Source organism: Leopardus geoffroyi, chromosome A1 (genome assembly GCF_018350155.1).
Source record: "Leopardus geoffroyi isolate Oge1 chromosome A1, O.geoffroyi_Oge1_pat1.0, whole genome shotgun sequence".
Lineage (NCBI taxonomy): Eukaryota > Metazoa > Chordata > Mammalia > Carnivora > Felidae > Leopardus > Leopardus geoffroyi.
The window spans coordinates 62,178,564-62,196,344 of NC_059326.1; the positions used below are offsets into that span (position 1 = coordinate 62,178,564).

The 17,781-nt window shown below is 38.8% G+C and overlaps 1 long non-coding RNA gene across 2 annotated transcripts in view; it reads right to left on the minus strand.

Moving 5' to 3' along the window:
- LOC123599213 overlaps positions 1-14,951 on the minus strand; it is a 72,340-nt gene extending 57,389 nt beyond the window's left edge. For both annotated transcript variants that reach the window (XR_006713046.1, XR_006713045.1), the window contains exon 1: positions 14,718-14,951. This is a non-coding gene — a long non-coding RNA (uncharacterized LOC123599213). The remainder of the gene's footprint in view (positions 1-14,717) is intronic.
- Between the last annotated feature and the right edge of the window lie 2,830 nt (positions 14,952-17,781).

A 17,781-nucleotide genomic window follows, 5' to 3' on the forward strand; every position in this document is an offset into this window, starting at 1 on the left:
ATTCTATTGAGTCCTCTGGACTTTTAGAAATAGCATAGTTCACAGAAATACATTTGTATTTCATATTAAATTCAATGTTTATGCAATTTCAAAAGTAAATAATTTTGTATAGTATATTGGAATCAACATACAAAACAGGTAATGATAAATATATTGTTTTAATTTGAGTGTGGTTATTTAAAATTCTATCCAGAAAATATTTATTATATATTCATAATGTTATTAATGAGAAAATTCTGGACTTACTTTGATTTTTTTTTTAACCTGGAGAAGGTGAACACTTGGCAGATAGAATGTAGGCTGATTGTTTTTAATTCTTTTTTTTATTTTTTATGTAACATAAGACAAATAATAATACTACTTGGATGACTGATTAGAAATAGATACTATTTCTGTATAATTCTCATTTCCAAAAGTTCAGTTTGGCTAGCATAATCCTGATAAAGACAATAGAAACTGATAAACACTTAAAACACCTGAAATATCTTGCTTCCATAGAGAAATCCCCCAACAAATAGTCATTTAATAAAACTCTCTGATTAGCTGCATGGATTGTGTTCCAGTCTGGAGTTTGGGGACAAAAGATTGATTAAGAAGTATATACGGAATTAGTTCAAAATAAAAGGGTAGGGGTTGTATAAAAACTAATTAGTTTCTAAATCTGGTTAGGGTTAACAGTGATTTATCTTTTACATCCTAACAGAGAACAAAGGAATAAGGGAATTAGAGAAGAGAAACCTGAACCTACAGCAAAAGAGGAAAGAAAACAATAGCAAAATACACCAATGATGAAATTCAAGACTGCTTTTACATCTATTTGAGTGCATGCATGCGTGAATGTGTGTGTGTGTGTGTGTGTGTGTGTGTGTGTGTATGTGCATGTGTGTTAGGGGGAGGGGTGCATCCGCTATGAAATGTACCTTAGATCATTCAGAAATCAATGCTGGCCAGTAGGTATTGGAAATGGGTACTTCAATGATGTATGTGTATCTATGTGTCTGGGTTTTGGGAAGGGTGTTATCTTCAATGAAAGGCATTCTATAAGGAGCTGAGAACACAATGCAATGCTAGTGGGATTTGAGAGGGGACTGCTTTGATGCTCAATGAATCATGCAAGGGAAGTGGAGGGAACAAAGAGGAGGCGATGAAAGTTTCTGGATATGAATCATGTGAAGTTTTTTTTATTGTGACAGTTATTTGTATACGTGGAAAACGCAAAACTTTACTTTCCTGTTATAAACACAACTTGAACTTCAGGCCTCCAATACAAGTACCTGATGTTTTGTAGTTCTGGAAAGCAATGTGTATAGTTAGTCTCTATAAATAACTATAATTATTAAATTAAAATGCCTTTGCATACTACATAAAGAAAAGGATGAAGGTGATTTTTTTTTTATTTTTTTTTTTAATTTTTTTTTTCAACGTTTATTTATTTTTGGGACAGAGAGAGACACAGCATGAATGGGGGAGGGGCAGAGAGAGAGGGAGACACAGAATTGGAAACAGGCTCCAGGCTCTGAGCCATCAGCCCAGAGCCCGACGCGGGGCTCGAACTCACGGACCGCGAGATCATGACCTGGCTGAAGTCGGACGCTTAACCGACTGCGCCACCCAGGCGCCCCTGAGGGTGATTTTTTGATCTATGTCATTATTTCACCCTAAAGAGGCTGCAATGTGGAGTGGGTGAGAGGTGGGGTCTCTAACCAGGCTGCTGCAATTCTACTCCCAGCTGTGAAACTTACTGGTCATGCTACCAGATACACAGCCCTTAGTCTTCTTTTGCTTCTAAGACTTGATCAGTAAAATGGGCACAGAAACAATATCAATTTCACAGAGACGGTGTTAAATTTTAATATACAAATAATTGTAAAGTGCATAAAAAGTTCCTGACATTAAAGAATCCAATAAATGTCCAATCTCATAAATGCTCGTGAATGGAAATGTGATTTTGATGTGAAAGACAGAAAAGGACATTTATAAAGTGTCTGTGCCATAATTTAAGCTAAAGATTGGGGAAATTTGCTACTTATGACAATCTTTCAAGTGTCAAAATACGACAAGATTTTTCATTTAAATACCATTTCCATTTTCTGTGCAAAGTGTCATGGTTTTGTTTTTTTTTTTTTTGTTTGTTTGTTTGTTTTTTTCTTTTTCTTTTCTTTTTCAACGTTTATTTATTTTGGGGACAGAGAGAGACAGAGCATGAACGGGGGAGGGGCAGAGAGAGAGGGAGACACAGAATCGGAAACAGGCTCCAGGCTCTGAGCCATCAGCCCAGAGCCCGACGCTCTGGGCTCGAACTCACGCGGGGCTCGAACTCACGGACCGCGAGATCGTGACCTGGCTGAAGTCGGACTCAACCGACTGCGCCACCCAGGCGCCCCAGTGTCATGGTTTTTAATGTAATGGTGTGGAAAATTTTACCTGGCACAAAAATTGCCAATGGGGATTGTTTATCCCTAAATAAAATTTGTTTTAGATGGTGAGCACAATGCAGGTTAGGTTATCTAAAATAAAGTAGAATAACATCAAGAGCTTTCAGGAAGATGGTGGCATAGGAGGATGCTTGGCTCACTGTGTCCTGCTGATCACTTAGATTCCACCCACACCTGCCTAAATAACCCAGAAAAACACCGGAAGACTAGCAGAATGGGTTCTCCTGAGCCAAGTGTAGAAAAGAGGCCCACGGAAGAGGGTAGGAAGGGTGGAGAGGCTGTGCGCACTACATTCACTGGCGGGAGGGAGTCAGGGCGGAGGGGCAGACTGCCAGCAAAGCAGAGCCACTGAGTCTGGCTGGCAAAAGTGGAGGGGCCGGACAGAGTGTGTTCAGACAGCAAGCGGGACTTAACATCTGGAAGGTTATAAGGTAACAGCTCTGCTCTGAGAGCCGGAAGGCTGGAGGACAATGGGAGGGAGAGTTGTTGAGGCCCAGAGGACAGAGCACAGCTTGGCAGGGAACAAAGGCGCTCACCTGTGCCATCTCCCTCGCCCATCCCCCAGCCAAAATCCCAAAGGGAACCAGTTCCTGCCAGGGAACATGCTTGCACCATGCAAACACCCAACGTTGTGCTTCTGAGGATCCATCCCTCTGGCGGCAGGTCTGACTCACTCCCACTGCCTCAGGGCCCCTCTCAAAGAGGACCTCCAAAGGAAAAGTGAGCTAAGCCTGCCCCTCCGGCCTCTGCACCTTGCCGATCCACCCCAGCTAATACGCCAGATCCCCAGCACCAAAGCCTGGCAGTGTGCAAGTAGCCCAGACGGGCCACACCACCCCACAGTGAATCCCGCCCCTAGGAGAAGGGAAGAGAAGGTACACACCAGTCTGACTGTGGCCCCAGCAATGGGCTGGGGGCAGACATCAGGTCTGACTGTGGCCCCGCCCACCAACACAAGTTATTCAAGAAGCACAGGGGAAGTGCCCCACAGTTCCGCACCACTCCAGGGACTATCCAAAATGACAAAATGGCTCTCTCCCCGGTATCTCACCGCTGCGTCAGTGCAGGCATCAGCAAATTAATGGGAGGAGAGAGGCCCCTGCTCTTGGGCACCCGCAGGAACTTACTCCAGCTCCAGACACACCGTAAACACTTTCATCTAACGGAAGATAAGCTGTGAAATCGGATTTCTGAACCACAAGACACTTGTGTAAAAACTGCATTCCATGCCAGACCTGAAATGTTCCAAAGCTCAGTTCGCTATCAGCATCCCAGGTGGTGTAATTAATAAAGAGCTAGCATGGGGCCACTGGCACAAACAAGGCAGCTCCTTAGAACCTGAACTTTCTATTTGTTCCATTCCTTGGGTAGATAACGCCTGTTAATTACTCTGGAGAAATTATTTTGGCGAGGAGAGAGGGAAGATGGCGGGGTAGGAGGACGCTGGGCTCACCATGCCTCCTGCTGAATCAGTTAGATTCCACCTACACCTGCCTAAATAACCCAGAAAACCGCCAGAGGATTAGCAGAACGGAGTCTCCGGAGCCAAGTGCAGACGAGAGGCCCACGGAAGAGGGTAGGAAGGACAGCGAGGCGGTGCGAGATCCACGGACTGGCGGGAGGGAGCCATGGCAGAGGGGCGGCTTGCCGGCCAAGCAGAACCCCCAAGTCTGGCTGGCAAAAGCGGAGGGGCCTGACGGACTGTGTTCCGACAGCAAGCGCGACTTACCGTCTGGGAGGTCATAAGTTAACAGCTCTGCTCGGAAAGCGGGAAGGCTGGAGGACAAAGGGAGGGAGAGCTGCTGAGCCCCCGGACGACAGAGCTCAGTTTGGTGGGGAACAAAGGCGCTCGCCAGCGCCATCTCCATCTCCCCCGCCCATCCCCCAGCCAAAATCCCAAAGGGAACCAGTTCCTGCCAGGGAACTTGCTCGCTCCGCGCAAACACCCAACTCTGTGCTTCTGCGGAGTCAAACCTCTAGCAGCGGATCTGACTCCCTCCCGCTGCCACAGGGCCCCTCCTGAAGTGGATCACCTAAGGAGAAGTGAGCTAAGCCTGCCCCCGTGCACCTTGCCTACCCACCCCGGCTAATACGCCAGATCCCAGCATCACAAGCCTGGCAGTGTGCAAGTAGCCCAGATGGGCCACGCCACCCCACAGTGAATCCCGCCCCTAGGAGAGGGGAAGAGAAGGCACACACCAGTCTGACTGTGGCCCCAGTGGTGGGCTGGGGGCAGACATCAGGTCGGACTGCGGCCCTGCCCACCAACTCCAGTTATACACCACAGCACAGGGGAAGTGCCCTGCAGGTCCTCACCACTCCAGGGACTAGCCAAAATGACCAAACGGAAGAATTCCCCTCAGAAGAATCTCCAGGAAATAACAACAGCTAATGAACTGATCAAAAAGGATTTAAATAATATAACAGAGAGTGAATTTAGAATAATAGTCATAAAATTAATCGCTGGGCTTGAAAACAGTATAGAGGACAGCAGAGAATCTCTTGCTACAGAGATCAAGGGACTAAGGAACAGTCACGAGGAGCTGAAAAGCGCTTTAAACGAAATGCAAAACAAAATGGAAACGACAGCTCGAAGTGAAGAGGCAGAGGAGAAAATAGGTGAACTAGAAGATAAAGTTATGGAAAAAGAGGAAGCTGAGAGAAAGAGAGATAAAAAAATCCAGGAGTATGAGGGGAAAATTAGAGAACTAAGTGATACACTAAAAAGAAATAATATACGCATAATTGGTATCCCAGAGGAGGAAGAGAGAGGGAAAGGTGCTGAAGGGGTACTTGAAGAAATTATAGCTGAGAACTTCCCAACTGGGGAAGGAAAAAGGCATTGAAATCCAAGAGGCACAGAGAACTCCCTTCAGACGTCACTTGAATCGATCTTCTGCACGACATATCATAGTGAAACTGGCAAAATACAAGGATAAAGAGAAAATTCTGAAAGCAGCAAGGGATAAACGTGCCCTCACATATAAAGGGAGACCTATAAGACTCGCGACTGACCTCTCTTTTGAAACTTGGCAGGCCAGAAAGAATTGGCACGAAATCTTCAGTGTGCTAAACAGAAAAAAATATGCAGCCGAGAATCCTTTATCCAGCAAGTCTGTCATTTAGAATAGAAGGAGAGATAAAGGTCTTCCCAAACAAACAAAAACTGAAGGAATTTGTCACCACTAAACCAGCCCTACAAGAGATCCTAAGGGGGACCCTGTGAGACAAAGTACCAGAGACATCACTACAAGCATAAAACATGCAGACATCACAATGGCTCTAAACCCGTATCTTTCTATAATAACACTGAATGTAAATGGATTAAATGCGCCAACCAAAAGACATAGGGTATCAGAATGGATAAAAAAACAAGACCCATCTATTTGCTGTTTACAAGAGACTCATTTTAGACCTGAGGACACCTTTGGATTGAGAGTGAGGGGATGGAGAACTATTTATCATGCTACTGGAAGCCAAAAAAAAGCTGGAGTAGCCATAATTATATCAGACAAACTAGACTTTATTAAAGGCTGTAACAAGAGATGAAGAAGGGCATTATATAATAATTACAGGGTCTATCCATCAGGAAGAGGTAACAATTATAAATGTCTATGCGCCGAATACCGGAGCCCCCAAATATATAAAACAATTACTCATAAACATAAGCAACCTTATTGATAAGAATGTGGTAATTGCAGGAGACTTTAACACTCCACTTACAGAAATGGATAGATCAGCTAGACACATGGTCAATAAAGAAACAGGGGCACTGAATGATACATTGGATCAGATGGACTTGACAGATATATTTAGAACTCTGCATCCCAAAGCAACAGAATATACTTTCTTCTCTCGAGTGCACATGGAACATTCTCCAAGATAGACCATATACTTGGTCACAAAACAGCCCTTCATAAGTTTACAAGAATTGAAATTATACCATGCATACTTTCAGACCACAATGCTATGAAGCTTGAAATCAACCACAGGATAAAGTCTGGAAAACCTCCAAAAGCACGGAGGTTAAAGAACACCCTACTAACGAAGAGTGGGTCAACCAGGCAATTAGAGAAGAAATTAAAAAATATATGGAAACAAACGAAAATGAAAATACAACAATCCAAACGCTTTGGGACGCAGCAAAGGCAGTCCTGAGAGGAAAATACATTGCAACCCAGGCCTATCTCAAGAAACAAGAAAAATCCCAAATACAAAATCTAACAGCACACCTAAAGGAAATAGAAGCAGAACAGCAAAGGCAGCCTAAACCCAGTAGAAGAAGAGAAATAATAAAGATCAGAGCAGAAATAAACAATATAGAATCTAAAAACACTGTAGAGCAGATCAACGAAACCAAGAGTTGGTTTCTTGAAAAAACTAAACAAACTTGACAAACCTCTAGCCAGGCTTCTCAAAAAGAAAAGGGAGATGACCCAAATAGATAAAATCATGAATGAAAATGGAATTAGTACAACCAATCCCTCAGAGATACAAGCAATTATCAGGGAATACTATGAAAAATTATATGCCAACAAATTGGACAACCTGGAAGAAATGGAAAAATTCCTAAACACCCACACGCTTCCAAAACTCAATCAGGAGGAAATAGAAAGCTTGAACAGACCCATAACCAGCAGAGAAATTGAATCGGTTATCAAAAAGCTCCCAACAAATAAGAGTCAAGGACCAGATGGCTTCCCAGGGGAGTTCTACCAGACGTTTAAAGCAGAGATAATACCTATCCTTCTCAAGCAATTCCAAGAAATAGAAAGGGAAGGAAAACTTCCAGACTCATTCTATGAAGCCAGTATTACTTTGATTCCTAAACCAGACAGAGACCCACTAAAAAAAGAGAACTACAGGCCAATATCCCTGATGAATATGGATGCAAATTCTCAATAAGATACTAGCAAATCGAATTCAACGGCATATGAAAAGAATTATTCACCATGACCAAGTGGGATTCATTCCTGGGATGCAGGGCTGGTTCAACATTCGCAAATCAATCAATGTGATACATCACATTAACAAAAAAAAAAGAGAAGAACCATATGATCCTGTCAAGCGATGCAAAAAGGCCTTTGACAAAACTCAGCATCCTTTCTTAATAAAAACCCTTGAGAAAGTCGGGATAGAAGGAACATACTTAAAGATCATAAAAGCCATTTATGAAAAGCCCACAGCTAACATCATCCTCAATGGGGAAAAACTGAGAGCTTTCCCCCTGAGATCAGGAACACGACAGGGATGCCCACTCTCACCGCTGTTGTTTAACATAGTGCTGGAAGTTCTAGCATCAGCAATCAGACCACTAGAGGAAATCAAAGGCATCAAAATTAGCAGAGATGAAGTCAAGCTTTCACTTTTTGCAGATGACATGGTATTATACATGGAAAATCCGATAGACTCCACCAAAACTCTGCTAGAACTGATACATGAATTCAGCAAAGTTGCAGGATATAAAATCAATGGACAGAAATCAGTTGCATTCTTATACACTAACAATGAAGCAACAGAAAGACAAATAAAGAAACTGATCCCATTCACAATTGCACCAAGAAGCATAAAATACCTAGGAATAAATCTAACCAAAGATGTAAAAGATCTGTAATGCCGAAAACTATAGAAAACTTATGAAGGTAATTGAAGAAGATTTAAAGAAATGGAAAAACATTCCGTGCTCATGGGTTGGAAGAATAAATATTGTCAAAATGTCAATACTACCCAAAGCTATCTACACATTCAATGCAACCCCAATCAAAATTGCACCAGCATTCTTCTCGAAACTAGAACAAGCAATCCTAAAATTCATATGGAACCACAAACGGCCCCGAATAGCCAAAGTAATTTTGAAAAAGACCAAAGCAGGAGGCATCACAATCCCAGACTTTAGCCTCTACTACAAAGCTGTCATCATCAAGACAGCATGGTATTGGCACAAAAACAGACACATAGACCAATGGAATAGAATAGAAACCCCAGAACTAGACCCACAAACGTATGGCCAACTCATCTTTGACAAAGCAGGAAAGAACATCCAATGGAAAAAAGACAGCCTCTTTAACAAATGGTGCTGGGAGAACTGGACAGCAACATGCAGAAGGTTGAAACTAGACCACTTTCTCACACCATTCACAAAAATAAACTCAAAATGGATAAAGGACCTGAATGTGAGACAGGAAACCATCAAAACCCGAGAGGAGAAAGCAAGAAAAGACCTCTCTGACCTCAGCCGTAGCAATCTCTTACTCGACACATCCCCAAACACAAGGGAATTAAAAGCAAACGTGAATTACTGGGACCTTATGAAGATAAAAAGCTTCTGCACAACAAAGGAAACAACCAACAAAACTAAAAGGCAACCAACGGAATGGGGAAAGATATTTGCAAATGACATATCGGACAAAGGGCTAGTATCCAAAATCTATAAAGAGCTCACCAAACTCCACACCCGAAAAACAAATAATCCAGTGAAGAAATGGGCAGAAAACATGAATAGACGCTTCTCTAAAGAAGACATCCGGATGGCCAACAGGCACATGAAAAGATGCTGAACGTCGCTGCTCATCAGGGAAATACAAATCAAAACCACACTCAGATATCACCTCACACCGGTCAGAGTGGCCAAAATGAACAAATCAGGAGACTATAGATGCTGGCGAGGATGTGGAGAAACGGGAACCCTCTTGCACTGTTGGTGGGAATGCAAATTGGTGCAGCCGCTCTGGAAAACAGTGTGGAGGTTCCTCCAAAAATTAAAAATAGACCTACCCTTGACCCAGCAGTAGCACTGCTAGGAATTTATCCAAGGGATACAGGAGTACTGATGCATAGGGGCACTTGTACCCCAATGTTTATAGCAGCACTCTCAACAATAGCCAAATTATGGAAAGAGCCTAAATGTCCATCAACTGATGAATGGATAAAAAAAATTGTGGTTTATATACACAATGGAGTACTACATAGCAATGAGAAAGAATGATATATGGCCCTTTGTAGCAACATGGATGGAACTGGAGAGTGTGATGCTAAGTGAAATAGGCCATACAGAGAAAGACAGATACCATATGGTTTCACTCTTATGTGGATCCTGAGAAACTTAACAGAAACCCATGGGGGAGGGGAAGGAAAAAAAAAAAAAGAGGTTAGAGTGGAAGACAGCCAAAGCATAAGAGACTCTTAAAAACTGAGAACAAACTGAGGGTTCATTGGGGGTGGGAGGGCGGGGAGGCTGGGTGATGGGTATTGAGGAGGGCACCTTTTGGGATGAGCACTGGGTGTTGTATGGAAACCAATTTGACAATAAACTTCATATATTGAAAAAAAAAATTATGTATTAGGATTTCATATAGAACTTGTGAAATCAGTTTTTATTGTTTTAGCATTATGGTGAGCTTTAATAATAAATATTTAAAATTGCTTAATAATTATTTCATAAAATATAAAAGTGGAATATAATAGTAAAAGAAAAGATATAATGTATTTTTTAGGAATAGTCAGTTGCTTCTCTGTGGCAAGATGAGAAAACTGGCCCAGAAGAAGAAATAAACTATACGTCAGGGTATTTATATTTATTATATTGTGGTTACCATTGGTATTTAAATAAATATAAGATAAAAAGCAATTAACATTAGAAGTCAGATTGAGATTTATATATTTCAAATATATTGAGAAAATAAAGGTGAAAAATGTGGTCCATGTAATATAAATAAAAGAAGTGGCTGAAGGGACCAATTTCCAGACTCTTGGTAGAACTATAAACTGCGATGTGTTTACTAAGATATATTAATTTTTTTTTTTTTTTTTTTAGATAGAAGAGTGTGTGGAGAGGACAGAGGGAGGGGAAGAGAGAGAATGCCACGCAGGATCCTCACAATCGACACGGAGACCAATGTGAGGTTCAATCCGACCAACCGTGAGATCATGACCTGAGCTGAAACCAAGTGGGAGGCCTAACTGATTGAGCCACTGAGGCTCTTCAACATATTTTAAGAGGCTTTCCACTTTTCCATTAAAAAAATTATAGTTTTAGGAATTTATTTTTAAGCATACTATTGAAGCATGATTTCTTAAAGGTATAATTTTTCTACTTTTATCTGTAATAGTGATCATTTAAAAAACAAAGACCTGGGGCGTCTGGGTGGCTCAGTCAGTTTAGCGTCCAGCTTTGGCTCAGGTAATGATCTCACAGTTCATGAGTTCCAGTCCCACATTGTCAGTTCTCAGCACAGAGCCCACTTCAGATGCTCTGTCCCCCTCTCTTCTTGCCCCTCCCCACTCTGTGTTCTCTCTCACTCTGAAAAATAAACATTAAAAAATAAAGAAATAAAAATAAAAAAACAAAGACCTAATATATTATAAAATACTAATACAATGAGCTAATATAACACTTTTACAAATTAAGTAGTAAAGAATCTCTCAAATTTCTAATACAATATATTAAGTAAAAAAAATCTTCAGATTCTAAAAGATTATTACAGAATAGTCTATTCTTTCACGGTAATGAAAAAGTAACTTAAGAGAGATACTCTTTTATTTAGGCTTACTAGGAGGTTAATCTTTTTTGTACTTTCTAAATTTCTAGGGAACATATAATATCTTTATGTTTAAAATACATTGCCATCAAAAAGTAAATTATATACCAAACATTTACGTTGATCTCAAGTCAATAAAACCATCAAATCAAAAGCAAGCTCAGAAAGCCTTTGAGAAAATAGATTTTCCCATTACAAGTCAACATTTAGAAATCATAAAGACTACACTACAAAGAAAATTTTAACATACACACAAGTTAACTGGAAAAACTTGTTATATATATGCAAGGAAATGTCATTTATTTTTTAATATGAGAAAAAAAATTAATTTACCAAAAACCTACCAACAATATCTCCTGTCTTCTGGTAGAGATAGGCAAGAACAGGAGTACATAGTTAACAGAAGTAGTAGAGGGGCACCTGGGTGTCTCAGTTGGTAGAGCATCCAACTTTGGCTTAGGTCATGATCTCATGGTTTGTGAGTTCAAGCCCCACATCGGGCTCTGTGCTGTCATCAGAGAGCCTGCTTCAGATCCTTTATCCCCCCCTCTCTCTCATTCTCAAAAATAAGCAAGCATTAAAAAAATTTAAAAAAATACAAGTACTAGAAACTATAATGTTCTGTATTTACCTTAAACCTATTTTCAATATTCAAAAGAGAATTTGAAATTAAGATAATTTTCATTATCTTAATGAAAAAAATTTTTAATGCCATTTAAATATTTCAAAATAATTTTGATATTTTCATATTTATATAAACATTAAATATAATTTCAATTTATTAATAGTGTATGTGTATCAGAGAATTAAAAAAATATAGAAAATATAGTAACTTATTTCTCTTTTTGTATTTCGATGTTGTTTAAGTTAGCTACAATAGTTTACTTTATAATCAGAACACTAGGATAATAAAAGGATGTATATAATTTTAAACAAAATATTTATTCATTATGAAAGAGTTATTCAAGAAAATTTCACATATTCTGGCTATTCCTGAGTCTAATTCTAGCCTAGAAATAACTGATACCTATATTTTGCTCTTGACAGACTAATTGTAAAATACCACAATACACACTAACAGTTTTCACTTTGTGTCTTGTAAAATTGTGGTGTATCTCCTTTTTTCTGTTCTTTTTGATTTTTTTTCATTATCGAGACATTAAAACATCACATTTTCATTTATGACATTAATATATATTAAAACTACATTGTATTTAATTACTTTTTGAGTTATTAACTCCTGCCGTATGGTATTTCTCAACTCTGGCTGCTATAATAAAATGCAGCATAATGGATGGCTTAAACGGGAATTTATTTCTCACAGTTCTGCAGACTTCCAGGAAGTCCAAGACCAAAGTGCTAGCCAATTTGTCTCCTCCCGTGAGGGACTTCTTCCTGACTTGTAGACAGCTGCCTTCTTGCTGCAACTTTACGTGTTAGGAAGAGAACACACTGTGTCCCCTCTTTCTCCCTTTATCAGGACACTGCTTCCATCATGGAGGCCTCGCCCTACTTTCAAACACCATCACCTTGTGGGCTTTAATATACGAATGTGGGGGGGAGGGGACACAAACATTCAGACATGACACATGTAATCATTTCCCATAAGTCTTTATATAATCTAGGCTTTTGCATACTGCTAGTTACTTTACTTGCTTTCAGTGATTAGAATTCATTTACACAAATTTATTTATGAATTTGCTAAATATTTGACCTACAACTACAAGGTATCTTAACCTAATTGTGCTTTTTGAAATGATCTCAACTGATGAGAAAAAAAATATGGGAAACTCTTCAAAGACAAATAGTTATCTTTGTGATTTCATTTATTGTCTCATAAATAAAACACAAAGAGTTACCTTTGTAATTTCATTTACTGTCTCATAAATAAAACAGTAAACTATTCAATGGGATGTTGTGTCATCCTGGTGGAAAATCCTATTGTACGAGACATTGAGTTTCTATTAGAAATACAGAAATTAGGAAACGGTGTGCACATCTATTTACTGAATTTTCTCTTTTGAGGACAGGAATATAACTGGAAGGATAAAAAACACAGGGGCTATGCTTAGATTCATACCACGTGGCACAGCTTGAATCTCCCGAAAATAACACTTGAATTAAAAATGAATTAATAAATATTGGTTATAAAAATACACTGGATTCCAAGGCATTTAAAAGAAAGTTTTTAATGTTTATCTATTTTTGAGAGACACAGAGACAGAATGAGAGTGGGTTGGGGCAGAGAGAGAGGGAAGCACAGAATCCGAAGCAGGCTCCGAGCTGTCAGCACAGAGCCTGACGCAGGGCTCGAACTCACGAGCTGTGAGATCATGACCTGAGTTCAAGGTAGATGCTCAACTGACTGAGCCACCCAGGTGCCCCTGGATGCTGAGGCATTTAAGAGCAGGTATTTACAAACGGAATACTATTCAGCTATAAAATGGAAGGAAATCCTGCCATTTGCTAGAACATGGATGGATCTTGAGGGTATTATGCTAAGTGAAATAAATCAGAAAGATAAATACTGAATACTCTCACTAATATGTAGAATTTAAAAATAAGCAAAAAAAAAAAAAAACAACAAAGAAACTGAAAATAAAAATTAAAAAAAAGAGCAGGGATTCTTAATCTGGACACTGATGACACAAGGTCAGTAGCTAGCACTGAATAGTTCTTTGTATTATTTTCTAAATACCTTCAAACTGGGGTTCCAGCAAAATTATCAAAACCAATCTTATCATTTAAGAATTAGAGATGCACTTTAATTAAAGGGGAAAAATGGAAGAAGGGTGAGAGTTAACAAGCAATTGATAGTTATTATAAGAATGATTTTGTTGGTAAGCAATTAAATAAAAAAGAATTGAACTAGAATTGTTAGTCCACTTTAATTCCCCCATCCACTTAAATAAATATGTATCATAGATAAAGAAATACAAATTCAGAAAGTGTGCAAGACATTCCCCACAACTGAAATCTAACTGAACAATATGACTGTAGCAATAGGTGTCTGATACCTGTTCCCTTACTTTTACAACAACAACGACAGCACCAATAATATTAGGCAACATTGGGTGTTTCTTATGGGCCGGGTACTATTCTGTGCCCTTTATATGTATTAATTCATTGACTCATTCTCAAAATAACCCAGGATATCACAAGATTTTTTTTATCCGTTCCATATTTCATTCTGTTCTTATACAAATATATTTTGCATTGTAATTACTTTTTATTCCATCCCATTTCTGTCAAGGGATAAAATAAGTACATCACAATTCACAAAAAGCAAATGTCTCCAATTACTAAATAATGAGGTAATTATGAAAAATATTTTGCTTTTCTTAACCACTTCAAGATACTAGAATATTGGTTAGTCTCTCCTGACTTTCTTTGCATTTATCTGCTTCTCTGGAACAGTTCCTAGTACTTTAGCAGAATTGAAATGCTATTACAAATTAAAATGTTATATAACATCTAAACTGGGCCTTTATCCGTAAGCTACGTTTTAGAATTAAAAGAAAAAAAATAAGCTACAGCCCTCAAAGTTTTTCCAAAAGAAAAATACCAATCACATCATTATCTTTTTAGGGAACAAACTTCTCTTCATTTTTATAACTACCACATCCTTTTTCCCACACAGTACTTTTTGGTTAATGATTGTGGTTCCATTTGATATCATTAGAAAATTCATAGATCTTTTTCAATAAATGAATTTCAATATATAAAAATATAAAAAGTTACCTACCATGTGTTTTAAGGTAGTCGCCTGCAAAATTAAATGTCCATGGAGATCAGCACGTGAGGAATAAATGAGAAGCGTCAGAAGCGCCCATGCAAATATCATACTGAGGGAGCGTTGTCCTAGTTTCCGCAGATCCTTGCTCCTTGAACATTCTGCAGAGGCAGGGTGGAACCCACTCAAAATCTGGTTTGTATGTCATAAAATGATGCTGCAGACACACACAAAAAGGAATAGATAAGTTTATTACTAGCATAATAAGAGTTTTGGGGGAGAGCAGAGTGAGCCTCCTGAGTGAGTCTGAAATGGTTTGTGAGAGTCTGAAAGGAGACTGGCTTGGGGTTTTTATCATAGTGAGGGTGTGGGGCTGGACACCACATTTCTAGTTGTGAGCATAGGTGTCCCAGTTGTTTCTGGGATTTGAACCTCACACCAAGTGAGGGAGCACATAGACGTTGAAATGTAGGCCAGGAAGTGAAGAGAGAGTGAAGCCTGAAAATATATAGCGCCCAAATATTAAAAACTGAAGTCAGACTAGATTACATTTGTTATGTCAGTATTTTCTCCAAGTACTGTCACATTTGTTATTAACGCAGGAAATCTATCAATCTTTATATATTTGCTTTAATAAAATAGGAAAACTATATAGATGAATCCAACCCATCAGCACCCTTGTTTCAAACTACTACTTGCCAGTTTGTGATTTGTGTACTAATGGTAAATTGAGAGTTCTTTATGTCAGTAGATATTTTAAAGGAGATATCCTCAAATAAAGGAATTTAGTCTGCAAAAAGGAAGATTCTGACGATAAAGTAGAGGTTTTAAATGATGGAGAATGACAGGTCAAATTAAATTGGTGATGAGAAAGGAAATAAATTTCATCAACAAAGGGAGAAAGTAGAATGCTAGCGTTTAAAATGTCCATGTTAGTAAAAAGCAAAACAGATCAGAAAATTTAAATATAAATCATGAAAAAACTTTACAATAAAAACTATGCAGTTTCATGGAGGAGTTGGACATCTTAAAGAGATACATTTTCCTGGGGGCTGATGAGAATGTGAAATAGGTAAAACATAAAACAGGAGCAGAAGGGATTTGCCTTCATTATATGCACACATACATATCTATTCTTTTATGTGGGTGTATTATTTCTAGAGTACCTTTATTATCTTTGTCTATTTTTAATAATCATATTGATTCGTTTTTATAATTCTCATATCATATATTAAATGTAACTTTCTTCTTCTTATTAACAGAATGCTATATTTTCCTGAAGTTCATTATTATTTTCTGTGTTTTTTGCTTAAAATTCTGCTTTAAATCCCTATTATCTACTTGCTTATCATTGATTTTCTGAATCGCCTTTCCTTACAGGTATCAACTACTCATACTTAATTGTCAGTAAGTGCTAACCTTATTACCTCTATTGTTTGTTTTATTAAACTGTCTGTCAGCCACACTATGCAAACATGTTTGAAACAGATTGTGTGCTGTTCTGTTGTGTTTTCAACAGATGTCTAGTTAATTGGAATTTCTCATAGTTGGACTGATTGTGTGAGTTTTCTAGAAATATAGAAACACCACAGCACATACCTTTTCTGTTGGAAGGAATCCATATTTGTTTGTTTTGTTTTGTTTTTTTATTTCTACATTGACTGTTCCCAATTGTACACATTTATTTAATAATTTATACATATGTCTCCTTTTACTAAACGTAAAACACTTCATTGGTTGGTGTCTTTAACAACTATGTAGGTGAAAAGTAGTCCCGTCCTGAAGGAGAGTCATGGAAATACCAAAATGCAAAGGAAGGCAACACTCAAATTAACTATATGATAACAAAGCAAAAAGGGACCAAAACTAAAATGTATTGGTTTCTAATAGCCACTGATGTATGGAAAGGGAAAGCAAACAATTGAGCTCATCTCCTATATTGTAAACTTGGGTGTAGATGTAGAAACCATGTTTATCAAATTTGTAAATGATACAGCTTTCTCACATAGATCTCACAAACCAGAAATCAGTATTATTTGCTGACCTATTATAATGGTATAAACAAAATTCAAGGAAATTCATTAAATTTATATTTAATATAAATGAAAAAATAGAATTTATAATTTTAGCAGATTATATTATATGTCTATTCCCAGTTCAGACCTCTCATTTGAACTCCAAGTTTGCGATTTTAATTGCCTCCTCATTCCAATGTGGACCTCACTCTTTTGTTCAAAATCTTCCAGGAGTTTTCCTTTTTACTCTAATTAAAAGCCTAATGTATTACAGTAGCCCACAAGTTCTGTGCCATTAGGCCTCTATTATCCTGTTGAACTCTTTTCTTACCACTCTCCATAGCACAAACCATGGCTCTTCATATATATTAAACATATACTTGTGTTTGTGTTTTGATTGCAAAATAATAGCAACTTTCCATTCAACCCTGTATCCATGCTTTTTGCAATGTGACCTTGCAGCTTCTCTCTTTAAAAAGTAAAACCTGTTTATCCATGCCTTGTATCTGGACAGTTCCTGTGGTTTTCTTTTTTTTTTTTTTTTTTTTTTTAATTTTTTTTTTCAACGTTTATTTATTTTTGGGACAGAGAGAGACAGAGCATGAACGGGGGAGGGGCAGAGAGAGAGGGAGACACAGAATCGGAAACAGGCTCCAGGCTCCGAGCCATCAGCCCAGAGCCCGACGCGGGGCTCGATCTCACGGACCGCGAGATCGTGACCTGGCTGAAGTCGGACGCTTAACCGACTGCGCCACCCAGGCGCCCCCCTGTGGTTTTCTTTAGCTTCATAAAACATATATGGAGTGATGGTGTGCAATTTGTGGGGCTATGCCATAAGTGCCTTGCCCACTTCTATTATCTCTCATGCGTACCTGCATCCCTTATGGGAAGAAATTAATCTGGGCTGATGGAAAATAAGAGACCATTTGGAGAAGAACCTGTTTGTCCCAGCCAGGGACCTAGACCAGGCTACAGTCAGCCAAGCCCCAAATGTGTGGAACACAAAAACAAAAACCCCAGACAAATTTACCAGAGTTGCTTACTTGATCCACAGCCAGATG